Source organism: Pteropus medius, unplaced genomic scaffold, assembly GCF_902729225.1.
Source record: "Pteropus medius unplaced genomic scaffold, Ma_sr-lr_union100, whole genome shotgun sequence".
In the NCBI taxonomy this organism is placed as follows: domain Eukaryota; kingdom Metazoa; phylum Chordata; class Mammalia; order Chiroptera; family Pteropodidae; genus Pteropus; species Pteropus medius.
This window is the reverse complement of record NW_024351731.1, coordinates 1,533,235-1,541,092: the sequence shown is the minus strand read 5'-3', so window position 1 is coordinate 1,541,092 and position 7,858 is coordinate 1,533,235. Positions and strand designations below refer to the sequence as shown.

The 7,858-nt window shown below is 44.9% G+C and overlaps 1 pseudogene; it reads right to left on the bottom strand.

The window, feature by feature from the left end:
• Positions 1–273: 273 nt before the first annotated feature.
• Positions 274–392, bottom strand: LOC120588913 (uncharacterized; annotated as a pseudogene).
• Between the last annotated feature and the right edge of the window lie 7,466 nt (positions 393–7,858).

Sequence of the window (7,858 nt, the reverse complement as noted above, 5' to 3'; positions counted from 1 at the left end):
GTGGGACCCAAACCATAGAAACTCTGAGAAGTCAGGAATCTCGTGGTTATCAAACATCTCACTTAACAGTGAAGAGGCTGAGCTCAGAGAGGTTCAGTGCTGTGCCCAGGGTCACCCAGCTAACTAGCAGCCACGAAACCAGGGGCCAGGACATGGGTCCTTCCCAGTCCATCTTTTATTTTTTTAATTTTTTTTTAGGCAAGGCAACCTCGGTTGACCTCACAGATTGCAAGGACCTTGTCAGCTTACGATCCCTTATTTTTTTATTTTTTACGCCTACGGCACCTGGTCTTCCTAGGTGGTCTCCCATCCAAGTACTAACCAGGCCCGACGCTGCTTAGCTTCCGACATCGGACGGCATCGGGCTTGGTCGGGTTGGTGTAGCCATAGACCCAGTCCACCCTTTCTCACCAACAGGGTCAAATTCAAATTTCGCAGCCTAAACAAGGACCTCTCTAGCCACTCGGTCTTTCCTTTCTCTCAACTAAGAGCACGTATTCTGAGAAGATGCCCCCTCCCCATAAGATTTCTTCCAGTTTTAAATTTCCGTGGTTTTTAGGGTTTACCATGAGAGTACTTTGTGTAGCTATTTCTCTACTAATGCTTTTCACACAATGCAGTAAACATTCACCCCTTCGTTCGCTTATCTAATGAGAATTTTCCGGCCTCATAGCCTTCACAAGCAGCACTTTGAAGGGTGCCTCGTCCTGCAGTCTCATAGCGCTGGACATCGTGGCAGCTTCCGGTTTTTGACTTAAAATAACACAATGCAGAACCTCTTTGAATCTCGGTGGGCATCTCTGATTATTTCTTTTAGATAGATTCTGGATGGAGAAAGTCTACCGGAATGCCTGATATACATTTCACGATTTACGAGGCCAACACATAATCTTGATTTACTGCCCCACACCGCCACACACCACCTGCTTCTCCCATAGTCTTATTCTGCAAGCGACACCACGTCGCACCCAATTACTTAAACCAAAACCCTACTATTTATCCTCGATATCCTTCTTCTATTCAGTCTCTTATTAGCCCATTAGCGTACCCTGTCAGTTCAACCTCTCATAAATATCCTAAATCTGTCTATATCTTATCATCTCCAGGATCAATACCTTGATCCAAATGCCCAGCATCTCTCCTTACACCTGAGATAGCCCCTAACTCATTCCCTTCCATCCAATCTTGATCTCATACTCCTTTCTCTATACGGCAGCCAGAATAATATTGAACGATGTAAATCAGTTCATGTTATACTTCCTCATAAAACTCTACAATGTTTATCACATAGATTTAAGAAAAATTCTACAATGTTTATCATAGGGACTTAAAAAATTCTCTACGCTGGTTCGCAAAGACCCCTGCCCACCTTCGTGACTACATCGGTCTCTACCCCTTCTTCCAAAGCATCAATTTTATTTCATTACCTGAAGCATAGTGATAGGCACTTGCAATGTACCGGTGAGAAAAAAAACAAAGATCCCTGTCTCACAAAATTTACATTTTTCCCGGCAAGACAACAAATCTGATAAAGGTAGACTTTATAGAGCATGTTAGAGGTAGTAAGTGATTTGGGGGGAAAATTAAAAGGTAGAACAAAATAAAAGGAGAGGCAGAGGTTATAGGAAGGGTTACAGGATACGACCACGATTAAGGATGAGGCAACATGTCAGCAATTCTTGGAAAAGGTGGAGGCGTGAGCCACATAGGCATCTGAGGGGAAGAGCTCTCTGGGTAGAGGATACCCATACAGCGGCCATAATAACATACTGCGTATCTTACACGCTAGTTTCTGAAGTTCAGGCAGTAAACAAGTGACAAACAAGAAACTGGGGAAAGGTCAGACAGCGATCGGTGGTCAGACACCGGTGGTCAGACACAGACTCAGAACAGGGTGATGTGAAGGGACTGACTGATGGAGGACTATTTGGATGATGTATGGCATCTCATCCTTGGACCAGCCTTAGAGGCTAGCCTCGTCGTATGAAAGGAGAAACTCATGGCAGAAGGCTTTTCAATGATTTGCCCACGTTCCCTTGGCCAGTTTCTCCTGCGGCGTGGTTCCACAGAACTCTACATTGTCACAGCACTGATCTGTGCTACCGTGGTGGCATGTTTGGTCACCTGACTTTCCTGTGAGGCTGTGAGCTCTGGGAGGGGAGAGACGGCCTCCCCTTTGTTCATCACAGAGTCCCCCTGACCTAGCACAGTGACGAACACACCATAGATGCTAAATAAATGAACACAGGCCCGATCCGGAGTTCACATCCTAGTCTAATGGACCCCACATCTGAAGTCCTTTACCATGATAATGTACTGGCCCAAAAGTAATGTGCTGGTTTGAAAAATAGTCACAAATTCTTTGATACTCTTTCCATCAAGTCAGTGTCCCAATCTGAGGGGCTTTTGACTGCTCTAACCAATTGTAAGTGACACTGTGATTTCTGAGGCGAGGTCACAGAAGGCCATGCAGCTTCTGCCTCATTCATTGGGACACCTGCCACCATGTCAGAAGTCCGACTACCTGAGGTGACCCTACCAGAGGAGCCACATGCAGGTGCTCCGGCCGAATGCTCCCCCTCCCCCACCAGCTTCCAGCCACCCCAGCAAGGAACCTATCTCAGAAGGAATCCCTTGTCCCCAGCTGGTCCAACCCACTCATCAGAGTCCTCCCGGTGGAGGCCCAAACATTGTGCGGCAGAAACAGGTCATCTCTCTCTACTGTGCCCTGTCAGTGTTCCCGACCCACAGAATCCGTGAGGATAATGAAAGGGCCGTCCGTTGCTTTGCACCAATAAGTCGGGTGGTTGTTTACACAGCAATGAAGTAACATCTTATTCTCGTTTTAACCTGTTTGTCGTGTTTACTGTTGATCTCCCTTACCTGAACGCAGGCTGTCTGCGTGCGGGAATCATCGCCTGTGTAGTTCGTAGCTGTGTTGCCGGCACCTAGCAGAGTACATGACGCATTATCGTCACGCAATAACTATTTATGAAATGAATGAATGAGTGTTTAAACATATACACAGAAATAGGAGAGCAGAAAAAATCAGATCTTAGCCTTCTTTTGGCCAAAGCAAAGAGGGAAGCACGAGGCTCACGAGATTCCCAACGATTGCAAGGTAAAATAAGACTGGATGCTTTGGAAAAGCCCAGATATCTCTGGAACAATTTTCCGCAGTCTTTTTTACGACCGCCTTACCCTCCTCCATCATCGCCCTAGAAAATGAGGGATTTTCCATGGTTTAGGTTATGTCTTGCCTCACTCCTTGCTAATCCATAAAGATCCTGGAAACTCTTAGATGCTCCGAAAATATCTAGTGAGTGAGATCTCCATGCATCAAAAACCACAGGGCCAAATTTTATGTCCGTGCAAGTAATACAAAACTGGGCTCTAAATTTGGAAAGGAAAGGATCAGCTAATTAATATGCAATGTCAGCAGCCTTGTATATTTTATGGTTCAAAACAGAACTGCATGTCCCTTAGCTCAGTTGATTTCCTGTTTGTTATCACATTAGACCTATTCCAAGGCAGATGGAAAATTTGAAGGACATCTCCAGCCATTAAGTCTGGCATAAATCTTTCAGAACTGCATATAAATACACAATAGTTCCTATTAACGTTTTTTTCGAAATTAGGGTTTATGTAATTTCTTGATTAAGCGGGAGCTCTTTTATCATAATTCTGTTCTTTTCAGCTGATAATTGGGGCTCCCAAAAGATATAGCCCTTGGTCCCTATTGAGCTCAGTTCTATTGTTTCCCTTTTTCCAGAAGTAAAAAACAAACAAAAAACATGCTCGCCCAGCCAAAGGTTCGGTTTGGAAATGAACTCACTACGATGCCTGGTTTCGTGACACAATCTTCCAATTCTGGAGGGACATTCAAGGAGATGCTTTACTCTCGCCCGTAGTGCAGTATCTGGATGCTGCCCTTAAAAGTTGGTTGGGGAACATGTTTTTTAAATAGGGCACATCTAACCCTTTGGGTTGGCAAGACTATGCCTGGGCGGGGACGCAAAGTGACAGAATACTCATGGCCCATCATCCTCTGGGGTTGTTTCACTTGAAGAATTCTGAGAAACGTTTTAAATTATAAGAAGATAGCTGTATACGACACATGCAAATAATAAATGATAAATAATAGTCAGTGGGTTATTTTCATGGGTTTTGTAATTCTTATTTTTCCCACAAATAATTAACAAGAAAACACTTTTTGGTGAACAACCAAAGGGTTTCTCCAGTCTGGCAACCCCTTGGTTGCTTGAAAGCAGGGTGGGAAGTACGTGACAGGACAAGGGACTCCCGTGAATAAGGCTGTACCCAAGCGTGGCCCTTTATGAGGCCTAGGACATTGGGGGAGCATTGTTTGTCCAGAACTGGGGACCCAAGTGTCTCCCCTCTTTCCCTTAATTCTTTTTGTTCTTCCTCTTCTTCCTGTATATCATCATCATCACAACCGCACCTGTCACTACCATCTGTGAATTGCTCCCTCTTGCGTGAGGTGCTGTAAACTACACTTTACATAAGCCCTGTGACTTTATGTCACGGGCCTCGTGCCCGTTGTCACAGGGTTTTGCAAACCCTGACCAGGGCTCCCACTCATGAAGCCTGTTTGAGATGGTCTCAGAAAATGTACAAACTAACACTCAATTAAAAGGAAGCCTTCACTCAAGACAAAAAACAAACAAACAAACAAACAAAACAAACAAAACAAACTTGGCCATTTTTCCTTTGAGGAGAGGATAAGGTATTCTTTTCATGTGTTTTCTTGAATCTGTTTGTAGCATCAAAAGTCAGGACAAATTCATTATTTTATCTTTCAAAAGTTTTCTGAGGAAGTCATTATTATGGATATAATATTTAATATATGATGGGAATAAATAATAATAATGGAAAATGAGGTTTAGAGAGATTAGCAATAGGTCAGATAGCAATAAGAATGCCATCTGCAATGCAACAGTAAGTCCTTTGGGTGTCTCTAGTCAGCTTTGAACCTCACCACAACCATGTGAGGTAGATGTTATTGACATGCGCATTTTCTTGAAGAGGAACCGGAGTGTGAGAGAATGATATAGCTTCCCCAAGGCCACTTAGCCAGAGGGCACCAAGGTTGGGACTGAAACCCAGATTTTCACAAACTAAAACCAGTGCTATCTCTGCTCTCCTATAAAACACTGAACCTTAGCACCTGGTGTTATATGCACATTACCTGGGGAAAAATTTATCTCACCACGAAGAAGAACTTTTTAATAATGAAGACATCATCTTCTGGGCTATGGAGAAAAATCTGGATTTGAATCCCTGCCCAGCACTTGTCCCCTGACTGGGCAGCACACACATTCTTAACTATACATTTGTGTAATAATACCCACTTCACTGGGCAGTCGTGACCACCATTGCCCAACTAACTCCCGAGGCAAGGAAGGAAAGGAGCTTGGTACAGGGCCTGGCCACAGGGCATGCGCTCGGTTCCTTCAACAATAGGATTCCTCGGTGGGAGGCAGCCTGTTGCAGATATTCAAGTGGAAACCAAAGGACCTGGCTGTAGATTGAACCGAATTAACATTTATGACCCCTAGGTTCATGACCTCTTCATGGAATGTGGAATCACTGTAGAGGAATGATGCTCTGGGCTCAGTTGTGTTCTCCCTCAAATTCGTGTTGATCTTCTAACCTCCAGTACCTCGGGGTGACACTGTATTTGGAGAGAAGACCTTTCAAGAGGTAATTAAGGTAAAATGAGGCTGTTCGGTGGGCCCTAATCCAATCGGACTGGTGTGCTTGTAAGAAGAGGGAGTTTGGATGCTCATAGAGACACCGGGAGTGAGCACACACGGAAAAGACCATGTGGAGACACAATGAGAAGGCAGCTCATCTGCACACCAAAGGGAGGGACACCAACCCTGCAGACAATTCGATCTTGAACTTCTGGCTTCCTGGACAGTGGGAAAATAAATTTCTCTTGTTTAAGCCACCCAGTCTGTGGTGGTGTTTTGTGTTGGGTTGTGTTGTTTTGCTTTGTTTTGTTTCTATTTATTTATTTATTTATTTATTTATTTATTTATTTATTTTGCTTGGTGGTGCTAGCAAACTAATACAGGTTGAAATCAATACTTTATAAAATGTGAAACAGCAAATATCAGAAAGTATCACCATAGCTAGGATGACATATTTCAGTTAGTTAGGTGCATAATGTATTACGTGGACCGGGTTGTGATTTAAAATATGGGTCACTGTCACCAAAGGCGGAGCAACACTGAACTTGGCACCCCAAAGTTCTCTTCTAATTCGGATATCACAGTACTAATAATGATTATAATTAATATGGTAATATTCATAGCATATCAGTTAGTATGTATTAAGTGCCTCTAAGTGCCAAAGGTTTAGAAATGTTAGCTCTCTTACTCCTAAAACATCCCTTCAAGGTAATTATTTTTCTTCCTATTTTCCAGGTAAGGCTGAGACTGGTTACTTAGCCTTTCTGGGGTCAAACACAGAGCACTTTTCAGGGACAGGATTCCTGCCCAGAGCTGACTGTCTCAGAAACCTGAGTTCACCCTCCTCAGCATCACTGTGCAGCTACCCACAATCCTCTATCCGGTTACTTAGCACCCAAGCATCTGCCTCCCCTCTGCAAAGAATCAGCGATGGAAATTAGGGAGACCTTGGACTTAATAGGCTCTGCGCATGGTGATTCACTAAGGGTACAATGGGCCTTTTGTGACCACAGTAAGAACATGGACCAGTTGGCATGGAGCTTTTCTTCTTGTCTCCAAGGTAAATGGAGCATCGGGATGTCTGTGGGGATGGATAATGAGGCCCACAGGTCTAGTCCATCAGGACTAGAGGTGAGAAAATGGCCCGGGCTCCTTATCTGAAGACACGGAATAGCGGGCCTGCACAAGCAGGCTCTGGGCCAGCCACCCTTGAATGCAGCTACATGGGCTCGTTAGTGAGGAAATGGCAGTGGGTAATTGGAATATGTAAATGGCATGGGCAAACGGGGTATTTTAACAACCAAGACCTCGAAGAGAAGGAGCTTAATTTGATGAAAAGAAAGGAACAGACTGCCCAGGGAGCCAATTACTGGAACCAGAGGAGGGATGCTCAGCTTAGCAGGGAACCCACGGTTGGGCTGGAAGGAGGCTGGAACATCGGGTGGGTTTGTTTCTGCCTCCAAAATGCCAAGCGACGCATGATCCAGTCCTCCCCTTTCCAGATACCAATGCTGGGGGACTCTCCTTCCTAAACACCTTTCCAGCCGTCCCGCCTCCGCTCCAGGACCTGCCAGCACTTTCCTTCTGGACCTCGGCATCTCCCAGCTGGCTCTCCCAATAGTCTCTTACCTGCTCTCATCCATCTAGTTTCTCCCTCTCCCAACCTCCCCTCCTCAGAGTCGTCGGAGAGCCCTTTCCGAAACCGCCCTGGATCGCGTCAGTCTATGCTTAAAGCGCCCTGTGGTTTAGTACCTAAGTTCATAAGGCTGGTTCATAGGCAAGCTGGTCCCACATGGCCCCTGCCGCAATCATGCTTGCCTCCAGGATTCTGAACCTCTTGCCCTGCAAACTCCAAGCTCAGCCTTGACTCTGAGCCTTTGCATATGCTGGCCCTTCCACCCGGAGCAGCTTTTTTCAGCAAATATGATGACTTCGTGGTTAAAAAATATATAGGCTCCAGAGTTAGATAACCTGAGTTTGAATCCTGAGACCATCATTTCTTAGCCATGTAACTCTGGACAGGGTACTTAACCTCACTAAGTGTCGATTCATCATGGTTAACACAGAGAGGAATAGCCATAATGCCCATCTCATAACTTTGTTGCTAGGATTAAATGTATAAATATGAAGCACTTAGCCCA